This window comes from Plectrocnemia conspersa, unplaced genomic scaffold (genome assembly GCF_051122295.1).
Source record: "Plectrocnemia conspersa isolate PC_06_02 unplaced genomic scaffold, ASM5112229v1 ptg000005l, whole genome shotgun sequence".
NCBI lineage: Eukaryota > Metazoa > Arthropoda > Insecta > Trichoptera > Polycentropodidae > Plectrocnemia > Plectrocnemia conspersa.
The window spans coordinates 2,541,567-2,565,827 of NW_028277169.1; the positions used below are offsets into that span (position 1 = coordinate 2,541,567).

The window sequence follows — 24,261 nt, forward strand, 5'->3', positions numbered from 1 at the left end:
TTCTTTAAAATATTAACAAATTCGATAAAAAAATATTTTTTTTTTTATGGAACCTTATCAATTTCTTATACTAGGTATCCGATGCGATGGTCTTTTATAGCTCCTATGTCCGGATTTCAGTCTATTTTGACTTTTTCGCGGACTTGTAATTTTTATACTGAAAGTATTGGGCGTTTCTTAGAACAATGCAGGGCCGTTCTTTTGTGGGTCCTTACTTTTGGTAATTTTTTCGGTGTGTCAACACTCAGGCACGCACACACGTACGCCACCGTCCGTCGCGAGCGGGCGGATCGGTGCTCGAGGCTTCCGTTAAGCGGGGCGCTATCGTTAATTGCTGGTATGAGAAAGCGAAGCTAGGGCGTAGCACCGCCGCCGTTGGGGCTCCGCCGTCGCGATGGATCGCTCACCGTAAGTGTCCCGAGCCTCCATTTTGTGATCCAACCTCCCCACCACCTCGCTGCCACCCACGGGCGAAGCGACGGGGGCGCGCTCCCGACGCCGAAGACACGGTACGCGAGTCATTTTGGTCGCGTCTCTCCGCCGAGTCCCACGAACGCTTCCGACCCCAGCGAAGCCAGTCGAAGCCCAGGCAGTATGGCGTCCAAATAATATCGACCCAAAACGAGCTCTAATGCTTCACTGCTAGAACTGCGCCCTCCGGACCCTTAGGGACAGTCGTCGCTAAAGAGGCGTCCAAGTGGCGGACAATTTTTACCAGATTTATTACCAAAACACGGCCCTGACAGCTTACCACAAAATAGTCTTTAGACCAAAATCGACCTTATTCACTAAGCCACTGGAGCGGTAATGGCACAGCAAACCAAAAATCAATAAAAAATATACGCCACTATGCTTATACACACAGTCATATATGTTCGCTCAAATCGAATTTGAGTGAAAATCAAGCAGTGAATATTTCGTTGCCGAAGATTGAAACCAAATTAAAATATACAATTTAGCAGAGAATATATTGATGCTGAAGATAAGAAACCAAATTTAAATAAAAAAAATCATTGCAGTAGAGATTAAACCAAAATGGTCTTTTTGAGTGCAAAAATGCACCAGTTTGCTCCCACTGTTCTGATACACATATACTCTCTTCATACGCAAATTAGCAAGTAATTCATTGCCACTGAAAGCGAAACTACATAGATGCAGCTCAGAAATTAAACTACTCGGTCAATTTGTAACACATATCATTTAACTATGTGTACAAATGGTAGTTAATACTGTTGCGGCGAGTCTTTACAATAGTAATAAATTAAATTATAAAGATAGAAAAACATGCAGTGGATACGAATCAAAAGATCAAGTCAAAAGGTGTGGAAAAAATTGCCTCTAATCTGATAAATGTGCCAACGAATTCTCACATCTCCAAAATCTAAAAATTACAGTGATTAAAAACAGCTATGTATGAACAAAATTCCCTTCCTGACTTATTCCTTCCTCACCTATGTATGATGTACCCATTTATAAAATTATTTTGTGTATTTATTTTTGTAAAGAGCTGCATTTCGCGTTAAAATTATAAAATGACATTTTTTATCAGGCATGCGCACTTGTATTGATGTATTGGATTCGACGTTAAAAGTGACAACATCACTATTTTCATGATATAGCGGACGACGGGTATGAGTTAACAGATGCAACAATAAGAAATGAGGACTAAATTAAAAATACAAATTGAAAATTATACATAAGATAACTTGAATTATGTGTAAAATTACACGCCATTAGTTTTTTTATTTATTATAGAAACAAAAAATTGCTCAGCATTATTTTTTTGCTTGCATATGCGATTATGATAATGCGTTAATCGCTTAGATCAGAATTAGCATTATTTTTACATAGTATAAATAGTAATTTAATCTTTGTGGCAAAACTCGCATATATATTTTTTACGTAATAGTAGTTTTGTGAATTATAATAAAAACGACTATTAACAATAAAACAATTAATTACTACAACAAAAAAACGTTGAAATCTTAATTTACTAAATATAAATCAACTATTTCTCAAAAAACTAACCATTTACTAAAATCTTAGAGTGTAAGTATTTTTTTAAGCTACGAATATGATTCTGTTTACTTAACAAAATTCTTAAAAAATATTAGGATCTTCACTGATTAAAAAAAGCTAAAGCATTGATTTCAAATCTCAGATTTGATGAATAAATCAGAAAGAAACAATAGTTATTTTCTTTAAAAGTTTACAAATATAATTAGTAATTTAATCGTTGTGGAAAAACTTAGGATAGTAATAGTCGTAAATAATAATAAAATCGACTATTAACAATAAAAAAGCTAATGAGTTGAAATCTTAATTTACCATAAATAAAATCAGCTGTTTCTGAAAAAACGAATAGCGTGTAATTTTACATGTAAAACGTTAAAGAATAAGGACGGTACTATTTTTTAAAACTGCGAAGATTTTTTTGTTTAAAAAAATCTATATTCTTAAAATTGTTTATAATATGATTAGGATCTCCACTGTCTTCTAAAAAGCATTGGTCTAAAAATTTGAATGTAATGAATGAAATCAGAAAGGAACAATAGTTATTTTTGTAAAAGCTCAATAAGCTCAAATCTAAATCTGTAGTATAACATCAAATTTCACAGATTTTATAGAAAATCTTGTAGATAATATCTATCGTAATTATCAAAAAACTTATTATTTTAATTAAAATTAGCATGTAACTTTACATGTACGTCTTATTATGATAAATCATATGAGATATAAGATCTTAAAGAATAGGAATGAATTTTTGGAGCTACGAATATGATTCGTTATTAAAAACTAAACTACATCATTGATTAGAAAAAATCTAATAGTCTTCTGAAAACCATTGATCTTAATTTTCGGATTAGATGAATGAACTAATGATGAAGCAATGGTCATTTTATTGTAGCAGATTAGCTCAGATCAGGTTGTTCCACAAATCTTTGCGTTTATTTTCTTACATTCGCAAAAATGTATTTATAAATTCAAAATAGTCGTATCAATGATGCTATTTGGTATCGGATTTTTTTGTTTCAATATTTTCAACCCTAAATCAAAAATGGCAATAGAGATTAAGTAATCTCAGTTAAGCTATAGCCTTATAATTTTCAACTGTCAATAGCATTATTACAATGCCATTAAATTGTGAGTGTAAAAATTTCATGACATTGAATATGTTAATAAAAGGGTTGTTAGTGAGGATGTTAGGACTGCCGTCAAAGCAGGTCTGAGATTAACGATATATAAGCTAGCACAAATGTTCAATTTGTATAGGTGTTAAAGGTCTCAGGAAAATCTCGCACAGGGAATCTCAATATACCGATAATTAATGATTCTGGAACAGAAAGATTTATTTTTGATTCGAATTGTTACCGAATATAGGAGGCGATCATTTACTTTAACACGTTTACTTTTGGAAAAAATATTTTTCAAAAACGGACTTTTTTGCTTGCAAAAATACATTATTTTTCGAATCAGATGTAAAAAAAGTATTGACATGTGGAGAGTAATTGCAGAAAAAAATGTAGTTTAGTAAAATAATATTTTAATTTTTAATTAATTCACCTGCACCTTAAAAAGCACAGACTTATAAAACAACCTGATATTTAGACTTATCGTATAACATAGTCATCATATATTCCAGAAATATTTATAGAGCAACTTTTATTAAAGTTCGTTATATAATAGATATACTTTGCTTCTTCATTTGGTCTATTTGCTGAAGACTGTTTTGCAGCAAAGGATTTTAACCAAATATAAAATTTTCTAAGATCTGATTTGTTTGTGTAAAGTAATATAAACCAAAAAGGACTCGTTTTCTGTTCATATAGATATTTAAAATTATAAAATTACAATGTTTTAACAGGCATGCGCACTTGTATTGATGTTTTTTCATTAAACAAACGGACGACAGCACATGAAAAGTGGCGAGGCGTGGTTATCCTCGTGATGTTCTTTGTTCGACTTGAGGATAATTGTAGATCTGATTTGCTGTCATTTTTGCATTACGCTAATTACTAAGCAATTTAATAAACAGTGGCGTTACCTGTAAATTTTCAGTGCTTACCAAATAGTATCTTTTGAAACAACAGTCTTCAAAAAGATGTATACTACTTGAACCAAAATATATGATATCAAATCGGAGTAAAAAAAGTTTTCTATTAATTGATATAGTAACTTTCGATATTTGCATAAAACTTGAGTAGAATATCGTATTTTAGACCCACCGCAAAAAATATATTTTTAATTACAATTTACTGAATCGTTTTGAAAATAAATTTGTTTATTTCTAAAGCATCTAATATTTCTTTTTGTAATAATTTATTCGTAAAAAAATATGAAAAAGGCGATTTAAACAGTAGTTCGGATTGACAATATATGGAACACGCTTATTAATTCCAAAACCACTAATTAAAACGTTTAAATACAAACGTGACAACGCCGTTCCATTATCCGTTGTTAATTAATGGGAAAATTGAATATTCGATCGTTTCATACGCAATTCTCGAGTTTTTTTTATGCTTCACAGTAATTAAAAACGTAAATTGTTCAGTTATTCAAAACACAAAGCAAATATTTTTAGTTACAGTAATTAAATGTATATCAGTATTTACGCTATGCACCAAAAACATTGAAACATAAAAAAATCTCGCAATGCGGTAAAATGAATCTAGAAGGCGGTTTTTGAGTAAAATATCTAAAAAATTCGCGCTGCGCGGTCTAAATATATGAAGTGCTTTTTATGTTTTACTTATTTTTAAATAATCGCATCTGCTTATTTTTATTTTTTTATTTTAACGAAAAAAAAATATTCAAGTTAATATAAAGTTCGTGCACTGTAGAAAAATATTGTCATGATCCACAGAATCATAATTAGGTAGATTATATAATTCATTGTCGCAAAAAATATATTTTAAACAATAAATTTATATCGCTCTTTATAATTTTTATCTAAATACTTAATTTTGATTATGATTTACTTATCTTATAATCTGAATTTTTATATTGTGTTGTAAAAGAATTGTTTATTTAAAAAGGCGTTTATCTTCTCATTTTTTTTTCTACTAAACCATTTATATAAATTTAGTAATAATATTGATATTTTCATTCAATAAAATTGAAGCTTAATACAAAGTATTTGTACTGTAGAAAAATATTGACATGATTCACAGAATCTTAATTATTTATATTATATTGATATCGCTCTTTAAAATTTTTCTTTTAAATTTAGACAATTTTTTCTTTAGGTTGCCTCAATCAAAATACTTAATTTTGATTATGATTGACGTATCTTATAATCTGAATTTTTATATTGAATTATAAAAAAATGTTTATTTAAGAAAGCGATTCTAAAATAATCGTTTATATTCTTATTTTTTATTCTACTAAATAAATTATATAAATTTAGTAATAATATTGATATTTTCATTCAATAAAATTGAAGCTTAATACAAAGTATTTGCACTGTAGAAAAATATTAACATGATTCACAGAATCATAATTGAGTACATTATATAATCTATTGTTGCAAAAAACATATTTTCAACAATAACTTGATATCGCTCTTACAATCAATTCTGTTATCAGTGAGTTTATATGATAAATCCACAATTTTGAACCTTACTTTGCAGTAATCAAAATACCTTATTTTTGATTATAATTTACTTATCTTTATAATATTTAAAAAATAAAGAGGTCTTCCCTATTCTAATACAGTTGTTATGCAAATATCAAGTAATATTGTTATGATAAAAAATTCTTAAACAATCACAATTGTTTCATTATGAAAACAGAAGCATTACATTTTTGTCCTTATTAATGTTTACACTTTGCTATATATGTTTATACATATACTTGAGAACCTTGTCAGGAATCTAATTGGACTCCTAGGATCAAATCTCACAATATAATTTGTTTCTTCAACACGGCAAATATTTGTATTTGAATTCGATGCACTGTGAAACGCAATATTGACGTTATTATACTAATGATACTATATCAAATTATAATAATGATTTAAACCAGAATAATATATTTATCAGAGTTAGTTTGTGCTCAGTATTATATTTCGCTGTTATAACAAATATTGCTAGATTGTTTTAAATAGCTTAGAAATGGGTTAGTTGAATTTAAAATTTGTCAGGTCTGGAAAAATACATTTAATGTGTGGCGAGGTAATATTTAGTAGACTGTCCCCAATTTAAGGGTAAGCTGACAAATGGACAGATGAGACTTATTGTTTTTAAGTTCAAGGTTTTCAAACAACTAATGTAATATTTATCTGAAATGCTAATGTTTGTTGCTTATTATCCGGACCAAATAACAGAATTAAATATATATTGAAGGTAAACACTTATTTTGTCAATTAGATCATGAAGTAGAAAGGCGGATAATTCGCCAGACAAATAAACAGCTTCTAGGAAAGCATATCAAAATAGACTCAAGGACGACACTGGTCTTTTCAGGCAATACATAATTTAATACGATCATCACAGCCTAATTATCGAACATTATGATGTTTATATGAATTTTGAAATATAATTACATAAAGACTGGAATTATGATCAAAATATGTCCACAGATTTATAACTATGTAGTTTAATAAATTATTGTAACTGTTTTCGAGCAGTGCATTAAGAATCGCAGTGCTACGCAAATAAAGCAACGCAGCGCTAAATGAATCACTTTATTAGTACTCATTGTTATGATATTAACGCGCTATGTTTTAAGTTTAAGTTTTCGAACGACCTATGTTATAGTAAGTAATACACAGCACTTACTTTTTCGTTTCGGTTTCTGAGAAGGAATCTCTGGCGCAGTGTCGAAGCTCTCGCGTCAATTTGATTTACAGCTCCTTTTACGAATGAGACCTGAAAACAAACTCCATATTATCCACCACTATCAATGCTGTGTTTTCTAGTAGTAAAAATAAAAATATCGATGCGCGTCTTTGAACGGAATATTGTGCGATATAAAAAAACACACCTCCCGTTTATGCTTAATATTATATTTGGCTAAACATCGTGAATTTGAACTGTTTAAAAAATCGCAAAATTTCATTTTAATTTAAATTTAATGTCTATCTAATTTTTTTATTTATTTATTGATTTAAATTGGCGAGATATTATAATTGGTTAAAACTACGTCATTGTGTTCACAAAAATAGTTATATCCCATATGTAACTCAGTTACAAGATTTTCAATAAAAAGTTCTCAAAAAAGAATTGTAAAAAACGAGAATTGTAACGACGTTTAAATTTTATGAAACATTTTCTAAAAATACGAAAATCGTAAAACAGCTTGATCTATCATTTTGTTTTAAAATGGAGGTTGTTAGAATAATAAAAAAATCTAAGTGAAAAAGAACTTAAAATTTAAATTTAAAAAAATATGTTTTTTTCCACATTTTTGTCATTTATGCAGGAAAACGGTTTTTGAGAACAAAATAAAATTCTTAGTTCATAATAATTATATATAGCAAAAAACTTAGCTTTATAATATTAAATACATGTATTTATTTGAATGCTTATGATTTTTAGCTCTAAATTATAAAGTATATAGTCATTTTTAACACACAAATATTATCATAAAATTTAAAGCATTTACAAATATTTATTGTATTATATATAAAATTAAATAAGTAAGGCATAATCTGATTTTAATTTAGGAATTTATTATTTTTTTATTAAACATTATTAATACATTTACAAATCTTTGAGACAAATATTATATAAAAGATGAATACAAATTATTGGTCATTAAATATTTTCTTTGATAAGTTTTACGACTTACTTGTTAATGTATTATATTCTAAGAATAACTCTGGAGCCGATAATTTACTGCCCAAACTAGATTTCAAAACCACAACATAAAAAAACAGTCATCATTATTTCAGATGCATTTGGACAGAGGTTGCATATTATATAATTTAACGTATATACAATCAATAATATCAAATATAAGCATATTATCTAGTACATATAATGATGTAAATTGCACACAAACTGCACAGTATTGTATAAATATATATATATTTCAAGCAACGATCGATAGAGGTTTTCGATAGGATTATGCATAAAGTATGATGTTGCTTATAGACGCGATTGAATAAATAATAATATTGTATAAAAAACAGAGTCAAACCGATTTGGCTCTCGCACCTCGTCTGACCGAATTAGGGAGCTATACGCGGAGTGGAGTGGAGTGGAGTGGGGTACGGTGAATCTCGAAGTGCCGCCCACTAAGCTCCGTTGATTGAAAAATTGTGATATACATTGTGCTTTAAGCGCTTCAGTAATTAATTCACGCTGCATAGTCATAATGATGGATATATTCCTCTCAGGCATGGAAGCTTGTACTATATTGTTTCGTTTTAGAATCGCCAAACTAGGGTGATTTGCGGTCGAGCGTTATTATTATGTTTCAGGCAGGCGGATAATTACATCGTCCAAAAGTCAGATATTACAAATTTCGATTCAAATATAGTTTAACACTAAACAATCATTTATAAATTAGGGCGTGTTTTTAAACTTTTAACGACCGGTTATTATTAATTTATTACAGACGCATAAAAATAATACTATTGCGGCTTACGTAACAGGAATCTCTCGAAAGTAAATAATAAATAAACGATTTGGTTTTAGCGAAGAACCTATATAATATAGAACAAACTTTAAATCTGATATAACAAAACGATCTTCACATTAACACATTTTTTCATTCATTTAATGTATTAACTATTTTACTGTTTTAAAATATTTAATGTATATTTTACGGTCTTAAATAAATAAAAATAAATGTTAATCATCCCTGCAGATTTTTAAACGTAGGTTATATTATTTTATTTTAAACTCTAAATTGGAGAATGAGCTTTAAAATAAAAATCAGAATTTATTCAGTCATTGTTATTTTATTTATTAATTAATTAAAACATATCTGCTCTAATATTTTATTGAGACCTATCATACTTGTTTATTCATTAAATATAATAACGCGCAAAAAAAAACTTAAAAATCATTATATTTCTAATAACTAAAAATATGCTATATTTTTACTAAATTTCTTTTTGTTTTTATCCTTACTTAAGTAGTATACATAAAAATCCATATTATACAAATAAATTATTAAAACAGTAAAATAATAAGTTGGTGCGTTATCGTGGTGAAAAATACATGAGTAGCTTGTTTAAAAGGTTACAATTGAAAAGGATCATTGAAGTTCGATTTAACTTGACGTGCTTTTTTTTAGTAATGCGACTTTGCGGTGCTTATTTTGAGACTATTGAACCTTTGTTTCGAGTCGAAATAAATAATAAAACATTAAAATTTGGGCATTAATTAAAAAACTTGATATTCATTATTAAATTCTTAAACATTATATAGTGAAAAATTATTTTAAAATCATATAATATTACTAATAAACAGTAATTACGTGAAATAGTATTATTTTGTTGCACTTCCTTTAGCTTTAAATACTGTAAAAATACGGAAACGCATGCAATCAATTTTATTTATTAATTATTGTCCAAAGATATTCCATTGGTTTAAACATATTCTTTTTTAATTTATTAAAAAAATATTTTCCTGAAGTTGCAGTCAAAATTTGAGACAATTTTTTAATCCGCTGATTTCACGGATACCTTCCTTTCTGGAATATAAAAAGCAGCCCCGAATCATTTAGCTCCCTGGATTTTTAAACTATTCGCCACTCTTTCTCAGTTTAAAATAGTCCAGCTTTTATGTCAATTGACCTATTTTTGGCAGGTGTACGACTGCATTCACCCCTTTCCTAAAATATGAGCCAAATATTCCATTGGATGGAATGAAAATAAATCAAGTACATTAGTACATTTATAATTTACCGCATTGAGTGTTTCGTCGATGAAGTGCATACCTTTCATTCCGAAATAAACGATACGCCATTTTTTGCCGACGAACATAGTAGTTCTGTAGAATCATAGTAGAATACTTTTATATATTAATCTTAAATCAGTGTACCTTCTACAATATACAATGTATAGTCCTCTTTACCAGGGACATAAAACACACATCACACCATAACTTTGGATGCTTAACGATTTACGTCTCGCTTCCCGTCTTAAATCATTTCTTCTGCTTCTATATTAAATTTAATTGATTTTCCCCGTTATTGCAGTTAATTTTAATTTTACACTCAAGGTTAAGTAAAATACCAACACAAGAAATCAGAGGTATAATCGGTGACTAATACCAGAAAAACCTGCGTTTGAATCCCATATGAACTCTAGTGTTTTTCAATATCTGTTGCATCTGCGAGATCGGAATTAACGATTATTTTATTTATTAATTATAATTCCGATCGAATATCATTGATAAGATTTTCCTAGATTTTTATAAACTCACGGATGAATAATTAAAATAAAATCGTGCTTATAAGTTGTCACTGATTTCAGTCTATTATCTCACAAGTTATTTAGCGGTTGTTGATTGTGTTGACCTCGTTGAAACGCATTGAACGCTTGTCATGTTAGTAAGTTATTTTTCTAAATGTTATGGCGTTTTTGGCGATAAGCTTTTTCAATTGCTGTTCATATATATATATATATATATATATATATATATATATATATATATATATATATATATATATATATATATATATATATATATATATATATATATATATATATATATATATATATATATATATATATATATATATATATATATATATATATATATATATATATATATATATATATATATATATATATATATATATATATATGTGTGTATGAATATGTTTACTAAAATTTGATATGTATATATATATATATAATAAATAAGCTCATATATAAAATATTGTAATAAATCGCAGTTCAATGTAACATACATAAAAGTTGAATTATGCAGCTCGCCGGAGATTTTTATGTATTTCACATCGAGTTTCAGAGAGCGGATGTATTGTATTGGATTTGTTGTACTTTAAAAATTGGAGGATTTTTATGCAGTGCTTATTTTACATCTCTTGTTAAAGGCCGAATCCTCAGATCCATTGTACACCTTTTTAAAGTCCGCAGTTGAATAGCCTTCGAGGAATGAACGGTATTCAAGGAGCCTTACGAATTGTATCGTATCGTTGCGAGTTTTTGCATACGTTCGTCTGAAATCTTTTAGATTTCAATTGTGTTTTTTTTAATAGGAAACAAGCTTTTTATAAGGATTTAGCTAGGCGTATCATTTATTGTAGGGTTGATCTATTTATTTATTGTAACATGAGAAGCGTAATTCAACGCTTTACGACGAGGTCAACACAACCAATAATTTAAATCAGGGACATATCTGAGAAAATCTGATAAATTAAACCAACATATAATGATGCTGATTATACGTTGTTTCAATTAGTAATGTAGTATACATCATATACCAGCATAATCAATCACAAAAATGTAATCGAAGCGAAAAATTAATAAGCACGAATTTTACATACAAGTCGAGTTGTAATTACACTAATAATCAGTGATGTACAAAGCGATCTCAAACATGTATCTAATGTCACTTTAGATAACACTGTTTTCGCTCCGAGTGATACAAAACATGCAACAGGTAATCAATCCATAATTAGAGCATTTATACAATGTATGGATCTACTCATTTTGTATTGTTTGGTATTAGTATGAAATTATCTTTTTCAATGGGGCGCCTAATAGTAGTCCATAGTTGACAAACTGTCGTTCTAAGTAGGAGCCTATGTTAAATTTAAACCGAAACGCATACATCCCTATTCTTGAAACCGTTTTCAGCTCACGTTTCACATTTGCCTAGCGGCGAGACAAAATTAGAACTTAATATACGAGCGAACGCGATTTTCTGAAGCCCAGCTTTCTACACTGCGTCCGGTAATGTTTTCGTGTTCAAATTAGGCGCTCAGTTTGATATTCGTCTAAGTTTGTTAATAGAATATACTTCATTTTTATGTGATATTGGGATTTGTTACATAATCTGCCTTAAGTGCAATACATCTCACTTAAAGATAATCGAGTAAAGATATTTTTTGAGACTAAGAAAATGGATTTTGGTGATAATTTGATTAGCTAAATGAGCAGAAGCGTTGTCGTGGTGGAACATTTGTATCTTTATCATTAATAGAGGCTCTTAATATGTTCATAAAGGCACAGTAATAATCACTTGAACCGACTTTAAACTTCTTAATATAGCATGAGTCGTATCGTGCATTTTTTTTTTATTGTAAAGTCATTCATCGCCAGACGAGGTTGTCGAAAATTTATGCTAATAAACTATGAGACGTTTTGTGCTCAAATTTTAACAGGAAGCTCACAAAAGTTTTTTATTTATTTTTTAAAATTAATGTTCTGTTTCTTAAGTCTATGATTGTAATTTTCTACCAGTTTATTTATTTAAATTAAATTAAAACCACAGTGATCATGATGCTCAAAAAATAATACATAGTATTATTTTAATAGAAATAAATATAAAATTATGTATAATATAATTATAATTATTTTAATAGAAATAAATATAAAAATATTAAACGCCGGATGGCGACAGTCATAGGTGCGTCTGCTAGCGCGGACATCCCGGCCCTAACGGGCATCAAAAGTGGACGCGACCGTGACACTCTTATATCCTTCTATAAATGTATCTCATTTTTTGTTTAAGAGATCGTATTTAATTATTCGAGTGTCATAGAGGACGCGATTAACTGACGGATCGTCAAAGTTAAATACGTTCCTCATAAGGACGGAATAGCGTAGTTCGTAACGTTTCAGAGGTTAGCGGCATTAAAATTTTTATTTATAAAAAAATCCGGCCCCAGCTGCAGCAACATCTATTGATTATAAATTATATTACACATACTATTGACTTAATTGTTACAGATTTACCCCGTTGTAATGCATTGGGCTTACGCCTGTCAGTTTACAACGGTAGATTTAATAAAAAAAAATATCAAAGCCGAGCATTTTAGAAAATTTTTCACATACGTCGTTTACGTGTAGAGAGAATCTCTTGCTCTCAAAAGAGATTTCGAGTTCTTTGGTGGAAGTTTCTCTAACCAAAATGTTGCCACCGATACTTTTTTTATGAATAAATTTCTTGAATCTATGGTGGACTTACCATACGTTCCGATTTTCCCGAGATTGTGATTTTGTCTAAGTTTATATGTTGGATTTACTTTAACACATTGAATACCGGGCATTATTCCTGAAGAGACAGCCGTTTGTATGGCATAAGTCATGTCGTGTATTTTTTTTTATTGTTAAGTCAGTCATCGCCAGACAAGGGCATAGACGAGGTTGTTGAAAATTTATGTTGACTCTTAAAAAAATGGATTAAAATATTCAAGAATTTTGATGATGGATTTTTTTTGTCTTCTTGCACTTCTGCGCTAATGTTTTATCTGTAGTTAGAAGTAAAATGACTGAATCAATGGTATGATTAAAAATGCTCATAACAACCAAATATGAATGGTCAAAATCAAATGATTAATTCATATCTATTAACATTTTTTATTTCGAATAATATACGACAAGTCAAATGTACGGAATAATTAAGTTAGATATGTATTTATTTTAGATCTTATTTATTGCAAAATATGATAGGAATATTTAAGTTTAAGTCATGAAAATAATTCATAAAAATATCATCCTTTTAAGTTGCAAATATTTTTTTATTCTAATCAATAAAAATAATAAATTGTTAAAATTCATTAATCTAAAATATTTAATATTATTTTATATATATTTTTTCAATTAAACAATTCGAAAACAAACATGGCTAATGGATTTCAGATTTATCTACGAATTAATATGAAACTTTATTAATCGAAACATATTTATTGATTTAATGTAGATATCGTTATTTCAATTGTAATACTGTTGCATACATCTTCCATTAATAAACTATTCGGCAAAGTCATTACTGAATCGCCCATTGTGAAATTTTCGACCTTCTTTTCACCTACCTGTTCATTTCGACTTCAATTAGTAGTTTCCTAATATCATATTAGCCGTCACGCCTAACATAAAATATAATAAGCCTGAACACCTATACACTTTATAATTAGCATCGCGAAACCCTTTAATTATTAGTTAACCTCGTCTGCATTCCGCCTGTTGATAATATAGATGTGTTCGAAAAGTGAATGACAAACGCACTAGCCGTCTGGAAACCACAAAACACGGTCGTAAATATTAAAATATTAAGAGACTTGCATTCATTTATAAAAAAAGATGCAAATGTTAGAGGCAAGTGGAACTCGCGGTTCTAATTTATAGACTGTTTATGATTGCCTATATATACTTGTATATACAAAGTCGAGGACAGCGGTGTCAAACCCATGAATAATAATTTTATTTTCATCCACTGGCAAAAAAGTTTCACTGTCGCTGATCAAGGAACTGTTAAAAATCGTATTAGCACGCCTAATATAACATGTAGTAAATCAAATGCGCGACAGCCTTTAAGGATAGGCAATCTTTTTCTGCGCACGCCTACTAATAAAAAAGATAATTTATGGACATTTCAAGTGTGAAGTTGTGAAGAAGTGGAATACAACGAATTCGATTGTTGCATAAGCTGAATCTAAAAGTTGAATAAATTGCAAGGCATTTCAGGTAACAAGACTACAAAATAGCCATATGAAAAACATATTACCATACCATACATAATACATAATGGTGTGATAATAAAAGACTCCTACAATTTATGAGGATTTTTAATGGCTAAAACTTACAGACGGTTGAACATCTGAAGTTTATAGCACCTGAACGGATCAGAGAAAATATGCATACGATCATATGTTAATTATTTCTTTTTATTAGTATACAAATCCAGAATTAAATTATCAATTTTATAAAATGACGGTTTTTATTCGATCGATCAATCTAAATCAGAATGGAATATTAATATTATAATAATAGTCCAATTCGTTGAACGACGACGATGCTCGTCACGACACATACGTTTCTAAATCGCCTAAATTATTCAAAATATTACCATCGACGTTGCAGTGGGAACGTTCGTTACCGAGCGTACCCACTGCGACACGATTTTATTGCTTTTGACATGAATTTTTCCCTTCTGAGAATTGTTTTTGTGCTCTCCTATTCGGTTTGAATATACTTTAATCGGCTCTCTTATATTATAAATCCATAGTAACATCGGCAAGGATAGATATCACATTTTTAAAACATAGTGTAATATCGAAATGTAGACCTACTATGGAGCAATATGTGAGATGCGATGCCTTTCTGTACTTATTCTTCATCTTATTTTCTCCTGAGAGATGAATTGGCTTAGTTTGTATTTTGGACTTGATATTTGGAATTTACCTATAATTAGTTTTAGAACTTTCATTAGGTTAGGTTTGGGTTTGAACAGCAAATGGTCGTTTCGCAGCAGTTAAATTGATAGTAGCATATCAGTTAAATTACATTTTCGCTAATATAACTATATATCTACTGGTGAAAATGTATTTAGGATTTACTAGTGAAAATATAACTTTACCAAAAATATACATTCAATGCAACATTTATACATTAGATGTAAATATATATACTATTTCTACATTTTATGATTTTACTAGCACCTGCCAGATAATTTACTGGTAAAAATATATATCTACTGGTGAAAATATATTTCGATATGATTTTATTGAAATGACATATTTTTAAAAATATATTCTAATTTTGTTAATAAATTTTGCTGCATTAAATCCAGTTGTCAAATTACCTATAATACAGCATATAAAAACATTAAATTAATATAATTCAGATGGTGTTGTTGATTTTTCGTTAATATTGCTACTAATTTACATTCGCTGAATATTTCCTCTGATGTCTAATATTTTTTAATTTTTAAGTCAACAATAATTTGCAAATAAATTTTTACATCAAAAAACTATAATCTGTCCCTTTAAATAATGTTTATTGTGAAAGTACTACTTAGAAAATGGGTGTTTTTGAAGGCAATGTTCCACTCCTTTTATTTCTTGTATGTATAAAAATAAAACTTATACATGAAATACACCAGTACATACATCTCAAACAATTGTAGTTTAGTTCAGATTCATTATTTGAGGTCGCTTTTACTTTTTTTATAAATATATTCTTGCTATGATTTTTTCCAAAGTCAAGCCTCTCAAAAATATTTTGTACCCTCTCCCCTCCCTTTCGGCAGGCTCGATCCTGATACAAATCGTTTAAATGTTTGAAATCAGATTACAGAAAGAGCTCGCCTATTAATGCTATCTTTAAAGTAAATACGTACTAAGATTTCCAATAACATGAAATGTGATCCTAATACAATCTGGATATCAAAACATACTACACTTCTCCAACGGTGTCTGTCCAAACCTTACATCTCAATTTTCTTGATAATATTATTTATTGAATAATAATGATCTAATTCGTCGAACGACGACGATGAATGTTACAACAATCGCTTTGCGGCACATGTGAATTGGGTATAGAGACGTATGCTGCAATTGACACGAACGGGATTATTGTCGTCACAATAGTGAAATTCCATCAAGTACGAATAATGTATTCGTGCTATACTAATATATTTCCAATAGTACGAAACGCGATTCTAATAAATACAACCAGCTATGTCGATTCAAACCTCACATTTCAGCTTGTGACGTGACGATTGACTTATTGCTTTGTATTTATTAGGAGAGTTCGATCTCGTGCGGGTATCCAATTGTTCAAGCCCGGCTTAATCCGTTTATCTCGTTCTATGAAAGTACCAGGAGAGCTGCAAACGTGGCGAGATCAGTTTACCAAATGCACATTTCATCATGTACATATAATACATATATACATACACAACAAACAATGCAGCAAAGCAATGCATACGTCACACAGTATATAACTCCTAGGGTTGTCCTCACTTGAATTTTAATGGACGTTGAAGTCAGTATATGTATCCATCCATTAAATTTGATTATAGTTCCGCTTTTGATTGATATTTTCATATTTAAATAATTTATTATACAAAACATAATTAAATTTGAACTGAATCATCTTATGAAGATGAAGAACATATATTGAAATCGTCAGCGTGTAATAAAAAACTGCTGTGTTTTTGTCATTTATAAAATTGAGAATAGAAATGTTAAGTACATTGTGAGTAACATCAATAGCCAATTTAATAGCAAAGCAAATGAATTGGAAAAATTTTTTTAGCTTATTTTATAACAAGTGCACTTTACGAAGTATTTTGTATAATTAAATAGTAAGTTAATTTTATTAACAGTAGGTAGCATATTTTAGAAGCTTTAATATACTACTTATTAACTGTTGTTTATTCAATAAGTCATTTTTTTTACTTAGTTTGAAGCTCACGTAAATTTTGCAAGCCTAAAATATTCCTGTATATTTGTTTTGCGATTCTATATAAGATAATATCACAATATCAAAGTTGGAGAATGTTTTGCTAAAATTGAGCCTACTTATATCATTAACTGTATTGAATAGAATATGTATACCTAAATAGGACAACATATACTATATATGTACATATATAATTTTAAGTTGTCCTACTTTGTAGTGGACTTTGTCAGAAACGCCCCTTTGCTAATGCACCTATCTAAATCGACCTAAACAGCGACGTGTGGGCGTGTTCAATATTTGCGAAGTTAAGCCCTCGAAGGGCTTAATATCGGTACTCTTTATATACGCCGCTCGGAGCGGAGTATAACTCATACCTTTGACATAAATTATGAAATTTGATTGCTGCAACAGCGAGGTAAAAGAGGGGTTCTTTGACCAGTGAAGCGGGGTTTTAATATAGGACATTTAAACTATTCGAAATATTTGGAAATATAATACCTTCCTTATGCGAATAATTAGGACTGTCGGTAGATTCAGAACTAAAGTCACATTTATCTCATCTTTCCAAAGCTTCCATATTTGTTTACACTCGACCATGAGATTCATGAGTCTTGATAGTTATTTTATGAATTGACATCTCAAGATTGAAACTTTAAAGGTTCTGCTTCGACTTAAAATCCCATAATTTTAGTTGCTAAAACATTTTTGGTATCGACAAACATGCAATACGTTACCATAAACTGGATTGAAGTTTCTCGTTGCTTTGTTGGTCGAACTTTTTAATGAAACTCGTGTAAAATGCATATGCGTTAAAAGTACTTTTTAGGAATAGATATCCTATATATGTTTTATTAATTGTTTTATGTACGGGACATTTAACGAAAGAAGTAAAAAAACGCTCCCGACAAAATACGTGCAAACTTGTTGCCAAACAGGTCACAACTGAGCGTAAAGTTAAAAAGCTGAAAAAAGCTTGAGTGTTTTGTGAGATTTTCTGAATAATATTTTCGTGCATTGTGTATTTTTATAGCCTTTTTTTAAATGTTGTACGATTGGAACATATTACAAAATAATTAAAAAAACTTTCAATTAACTGTCGAAGTTAGCTGGAACATTTTTCTTTTTACCACCCCTAAAATAATTTCTACATAAAGGCACCTGAACAATTCATTAAAAATAGCTAGCGATTTTACATTTTAATAGACCCAAAAATAGGCATTATTCGTATGGATTTAAAAAAAATTATACCAGATAATATTAACTCGAAAATATTATAATATTTTGTAAGTCGGCTATTAGTTATGAAAATAGCGGTTATAAATAACACTCGTAAGAAAAACTCATTGAATACCGCGATTTGTTTGCGATAATTAGAGAAAATACTTAATAATAAAGTGTTTTTAGTTATATTTGTAACGCAATTTTTAAGGATTCTTTTTTATTCGCAATGGTTTAATTAGCAAACGCTGAACTGTATTTCGGGTACAAATGAAGTATAAATAAATGTGTTTAAAAAGGTTATGAGTTATTTTTTTGTAATAAACAAGTTAAATCAATGTCAAGCTATAATTGAGATAAGTTAGGGTTGACGAATGTGCGTGTGAAGGATGTTAGTAATAAAAAAGGACTCGAAATGTTTAGCTGAAGGGATAAATCAATCAGTTACTATATTTGTAATCAGTTAAACTATTTGTATATCGCAAAATCTTCGATTATATAAAATATTAAGAGTTTTATTTGATTTATTTTCATATCATACTTTTATTATTTTTATATTTTGCCGACTTTTAGCTGCTATACATAACAATGTTATGAAGAATCGATATGTACGGGTTGAACAATAAATATATATTCATAACAATTGCAGCAAAATTACAATTATAAATTAGCGATAAAAAAATTTAGAAAAATGTATATTTTCTGAAATTTCGGCAGTTACAGTGTTTTATTTTCACTTATTTTCTAGCGGCTTTTAGCTGTTGTTATTATTATTATTATAGAATTAATTAATACGGTTTAGATAATGAATACAGATCCATACGCACATAATTCATATTATACAAAAAAATAAAAAATATCAGGACTATTTATTTTTATTATATAAATAATAAAACATTGAAAAAGTCCACAGCTACAAAATAATAATTGGGAAAATGAATATTTTCTGGAATTTCGGCAGTTTAAGAGTGTTTATTTTTACGTATTTTTCTATGCGGATTTTATCTGTTATTATTAAATAATTAATTAATACGGTTATGATAATGAATACAGATCCATACGCAAATAATTCATATTATATACAAAAAATAAAAAGTTTCAAGACTATTTATTTTTATTATATAAATAATAACGCACTAAATTTAATTATACCTGACAACAAAATAAAATTTAAGCCATTGAAAAAGTACACAGCAACAAAATAATAATTCGGAAAATGAATATTTTCTGGAATTTCGGCAGTTAGAGAATGTTTTATTTTCACTTATTTTTCTATGCTGATTTTATCTGTTATTATTAAATAATTAATTAATACGGTTTAGATAATGATTACAGACCCATACGCACATAATTCATATTATATAAAAAAATAAAAAATATCAGGACTATTTATTTTTATTATATAAATAATAAAATAAAATTTAAGCCATTGAAAAAGTACACAGCTGCAAAATAATAATTCGGAAAATGTATATTTTATGGAATTTCGGCAGTTACAAAGTATTTTATTTTCACTTATTTTTCTATGCGGCTTTTAGCTGTTTTTATTAAATAATTAATTAATACGGTTTAGATAATGAATACAGATCCATACGCACATAATTCATATTATATAAAAAAAATAAAAAAATATCAAGACTATTTATTATTATTATATAAATAATGAAATAACATTTAAGCCATTGGAAAAGTACACAGCTGAAAAATAATAATTCCCAGAAATGTATATTTTCTGGAATTTCGGCAATTACAAAGTGTATTTATTTTTATTTTGTTTGTCGTTTTTATACCAATCGCTTTTATGAATAACATACAATACATCTAAAAATATAAAGAACATAATATATCACTACAAATATAAATGAATAAAACCAGCAAATAAATATATCTGCATTATTAATGTCAGCAAATGATATAAAATTTAATAAAACTTTTAATTAAATGATTATCAATATATAACGTTTTTTTTCAATAAAGTCTTTTTTATTATTGAAAAAAATCACTATATAATATTGATATTAAATCTATTTAATATTGAGATGTATTATATTACACAATAAGTCTGTTTTTAGAATTCAAATCCACTTTCACATGTGTTATCTATATTTAAATGAAGTACTATCCTTGAAATATCGAAGGGATCGTTCATTGTTAATTTTAAATACCCTCTTAAAGTTTTAATGTATCTTCCAAGAGAATATTTATGACCAAACATGTGGTATTTGTATAGATCATTCGGGACGCGCAATTGTATGTTTAATTTAAATTTTAAGACACGGAATAAACCGTCAGTTACTCGTTAACCATCCAAGTATTTTTAACTAATTTTTAATCTTATTGTCTTAATTTTAATGTTCATATTTTGTGTCAGAAAAACAGCAAAATTTTTATACTGTATTTCGAAAAGAAAACTTTTTCTTTTCACCGAACAGTACTAAAGAGAATCAGTATGAAAGCTACTTTGTAAAAAATATAGGATTGGCGTAAAATATTATTACGATAAATACCTGCTAAAAATGTATTTAATCGATATTCGCAAGAGTGTCTACAGACGTAATCTCTTCAATCTCGAGCAAAGTAATATTATCCATTGTTATAAACAAGAACAAAAATAATTCATTTTATGCTGAAAATAATCCGCTTATAATTATGTAGACTACTTATCGTTCGCATGATACTGATATTTTTTATTTGAGGTGGGGTGCAGTATTATATCCACTAGAATAATTTTTGTATAGTCCAATTTTCTATAAAAGTCAAATGTATTGTATATAGCAAGATTGTAGATAAGATGTACATACAGTAGCGTGAAAAAACCGCATCATCTTATATTATTCAAGTATAACATATATTAACAAAACAACCAAACGTGGTGTAAAATTAATAAATTGTTGATCCACAATTCTTTAGATTGCATCACGCTAACGCAGTGGATTATTGCATTAATCGAAGAATATAGTAAAGAAAACATTGAAATTCGTTCGAACTAGACGTTCTTTTTTTTGTATCGGCTCTTTAGGGCGTTTCTATTGAGACGGTTGAACCTTTGTTTCAAAGTGAAATAAATGATATTGCGAAGGATGAACCTTACATTATATTGAAAAATTATAAATATGTCATAATATTAATTTGCCAATATTTTTAATACAACTTTCTAATCGAAAAATAAAAATAAATTTAGTACAAATCCGCTAATATAGATAAACCGCTCTTAATCGCTGAGCAAGATCACTCTCTCTATAAAAAATATAATTACATAGAAATATAATTACTATCAATCTTAACGTTAAGTTTTGAATATCTTTATATTTGTGAATATCTTGTAAATAATTTTATTTCAGATAACATGTTCTTGCTTTGAATTTTAACAGAGGTATATGTATATAATAATAATATGCAAATAGTGAAAAATCACATAAAATAAAATAAACTAAAAAACAAAAATAATACAAATCCACTAAATCAGATGAACCGTTCCCGATCGTCGAGCAATGTCACTATCTCGCGTTGTATTAAATAAAATAAATTGAGCGTTATATATTATTGCAAAAGTATTTTTACATAAAAATATAAAAATAAATATATAAATACTACTTTATAATCATAGATATTGAACAGTCTTACTCTCACATGTTACTAAAATGTTGGTTTATGTATATATACATATTTTTTATATACGCGGTCAAGATTATTCAAGTATATTCTTTTTTGTATGAATTATTTAAATCTGAAATAAAATATGTATCTCATTTTTTTTTATATTTTTAAAACGCTGCTGTATTAAAAGACATGTTGTATGTACAATGGATGCGATTTTAGTCAACTCTCAATTCAATGAATTCTGTCTGGAAGTTAATTAATTGAATTGAACATACATATGTACCTATGAAAAGCTTTCCTTTATGTAAAGTGATATGTCTGTCTATCCCGCTGTTTGTTTGATATTTGTTTTAATACGTACACGTATGTATATTTCTTTTAAAAAAGTACGGATACGACTATTGTATAAATCCGTATGTTTTAATATAGGATATCGTATCACCAGACAAGTTCTCCCCTAGTTTCAATATTGCTGCGCGCGACAGGATTTTTTCAGCGAAATTTTTCATTTTACGCTCGTTCTTAGCGTTTTATTTTTAATTACGGGTCGCTCGCTTTTAGTTTCCAATGTTATTTATTTTTTATCACAAAAAGCTGTCATGGAGTTGCACTCGTCTCCATAGGTATATGTGTAAAGTTACAAGGCAAAAATGCTACAGGGTTGAATAAAACCCAATGTATGGGCGTGTCCAGCGATGCGTGCATTGAATTTTTTAACGAGGGTTGCCGGAACGTATTTAAAAATTCTATCTATTGATATTTGAGGTGTACGTATTGTCTGTTTCTACCGCATTGTGTTTTTATTCGGATTTTACGGTAGCTAACATGTCAAAAAATCAAACGTAAAAATCAAATAAAGGTATACGAAAGATGCGATGCAATATGCGTTAGATAGACGATAAACATAAACAGTGTTTTGAGGAAGAAAGTATTTTTAATGAGAGCTAAAATAATAATTTGTCCAATTAAGAATTTCATTAATTTTATAATTAAAATTCAACGTTGTTAATGTAGAATTTTCAGTGTAAATATGAATGCATTTCCTTTTAAAAATTCACGATATATTCTCTTTATGAAAATTAAGCTCATACCTGTATGTGTAGCATAAAGCTAATTGGAGTGTATGTTGTAATGAGTACACTTCATGTCTTGTTGGACACAAAATTTTAGAACAATTGTGTTCATTCCGGATGGATTCAATTATCAAAATCGAATTTAAACCTTTGTCTGAACATTAAAAATAACATGATCGTCCAATAATTAGTTCTAAGGCATAAAATGAAGATTTAAAATTGAAAATTTACTCAATGAGATTGTGTATTTCATATCATATGGTTTATATATATATGCAATTTTCCCTCACTATTTATTTCTAAAATTTAGTAAATATATTTTAAAATGTCCACCACCGCTATTAAAAATTTTAGGCTTTGATTCAAAATTTGAATCGTTTTTATTTCACTAACATTTTTTTAAGATACATCTAAATAATACTGCAACGATATAAACAAATAATAACCATATATGATCTATTAATATTCAGTATAAGTATTATATATCCATTATCATGTTCACTACAACAGTTTTTTCTGTTCTTAATGATGAAGCAATCGATCATGCTATTCACAATATTTAATGCTGTTATTATCTCACCTTGTTTAAGCAATTAAAAATTAATAATTTAACAAGTTCTTTAATCAATTAATTAATTAATTCATTTGGCATTTGATGTTATCATACAGTATCAATTTTTCGTCCCCACTTATGAAAAAATACAAAAAATCTTTTAAAGTATCATTGTTTGTAATACATATATGTTATGCTTCCAAACCTTCCATTTTTTAATGCATGTTCTGACACTCAAACGTGATAAACTAGTATTGTTAAATATTTTATGAATTAACATCTCTATATTGGCCTCAATTTCAATAGCTATTCAATTCTCATAGCTAACTTTAGTGGTTCTGTTTATCTTTAACAAAAAAATAATTTCTTAAACAATTTAAGAAATGCAATATTTCGCAAAAAAATAAATATATATAACATATAATTGTGCATGTTATTAAAATACATATATCATGAATATTTTATGGATGGAATATATTCCGAAA

The 24,261-nt window shown here is 28.5% G+C and overlaps 1 protein-coding gene across 2 annotated transcripts in view; it reads left to right on the forward strand.

Annotated features, from left to right (window-relative positions):
* Nucleotides 1-213: 213 nt before the first annotated feature.
* The window catches only part of LOC148234667 (uncharacterized), a 195,186-nt gene continuing 171,138 nt past the window's right edge, over nucleotides 214-24,261 (forward strand). For both annotated transcript variants that reach the window (XM_088186305.1, XM_088186306.1), the window contains exon 1: nucleotides 214-408. The gene's annotated coding sequence lies outside the window, so the exon portion shown is untranslated. The remainder of the gene's footprint in view (nucleotides 409-24,261) is intronic.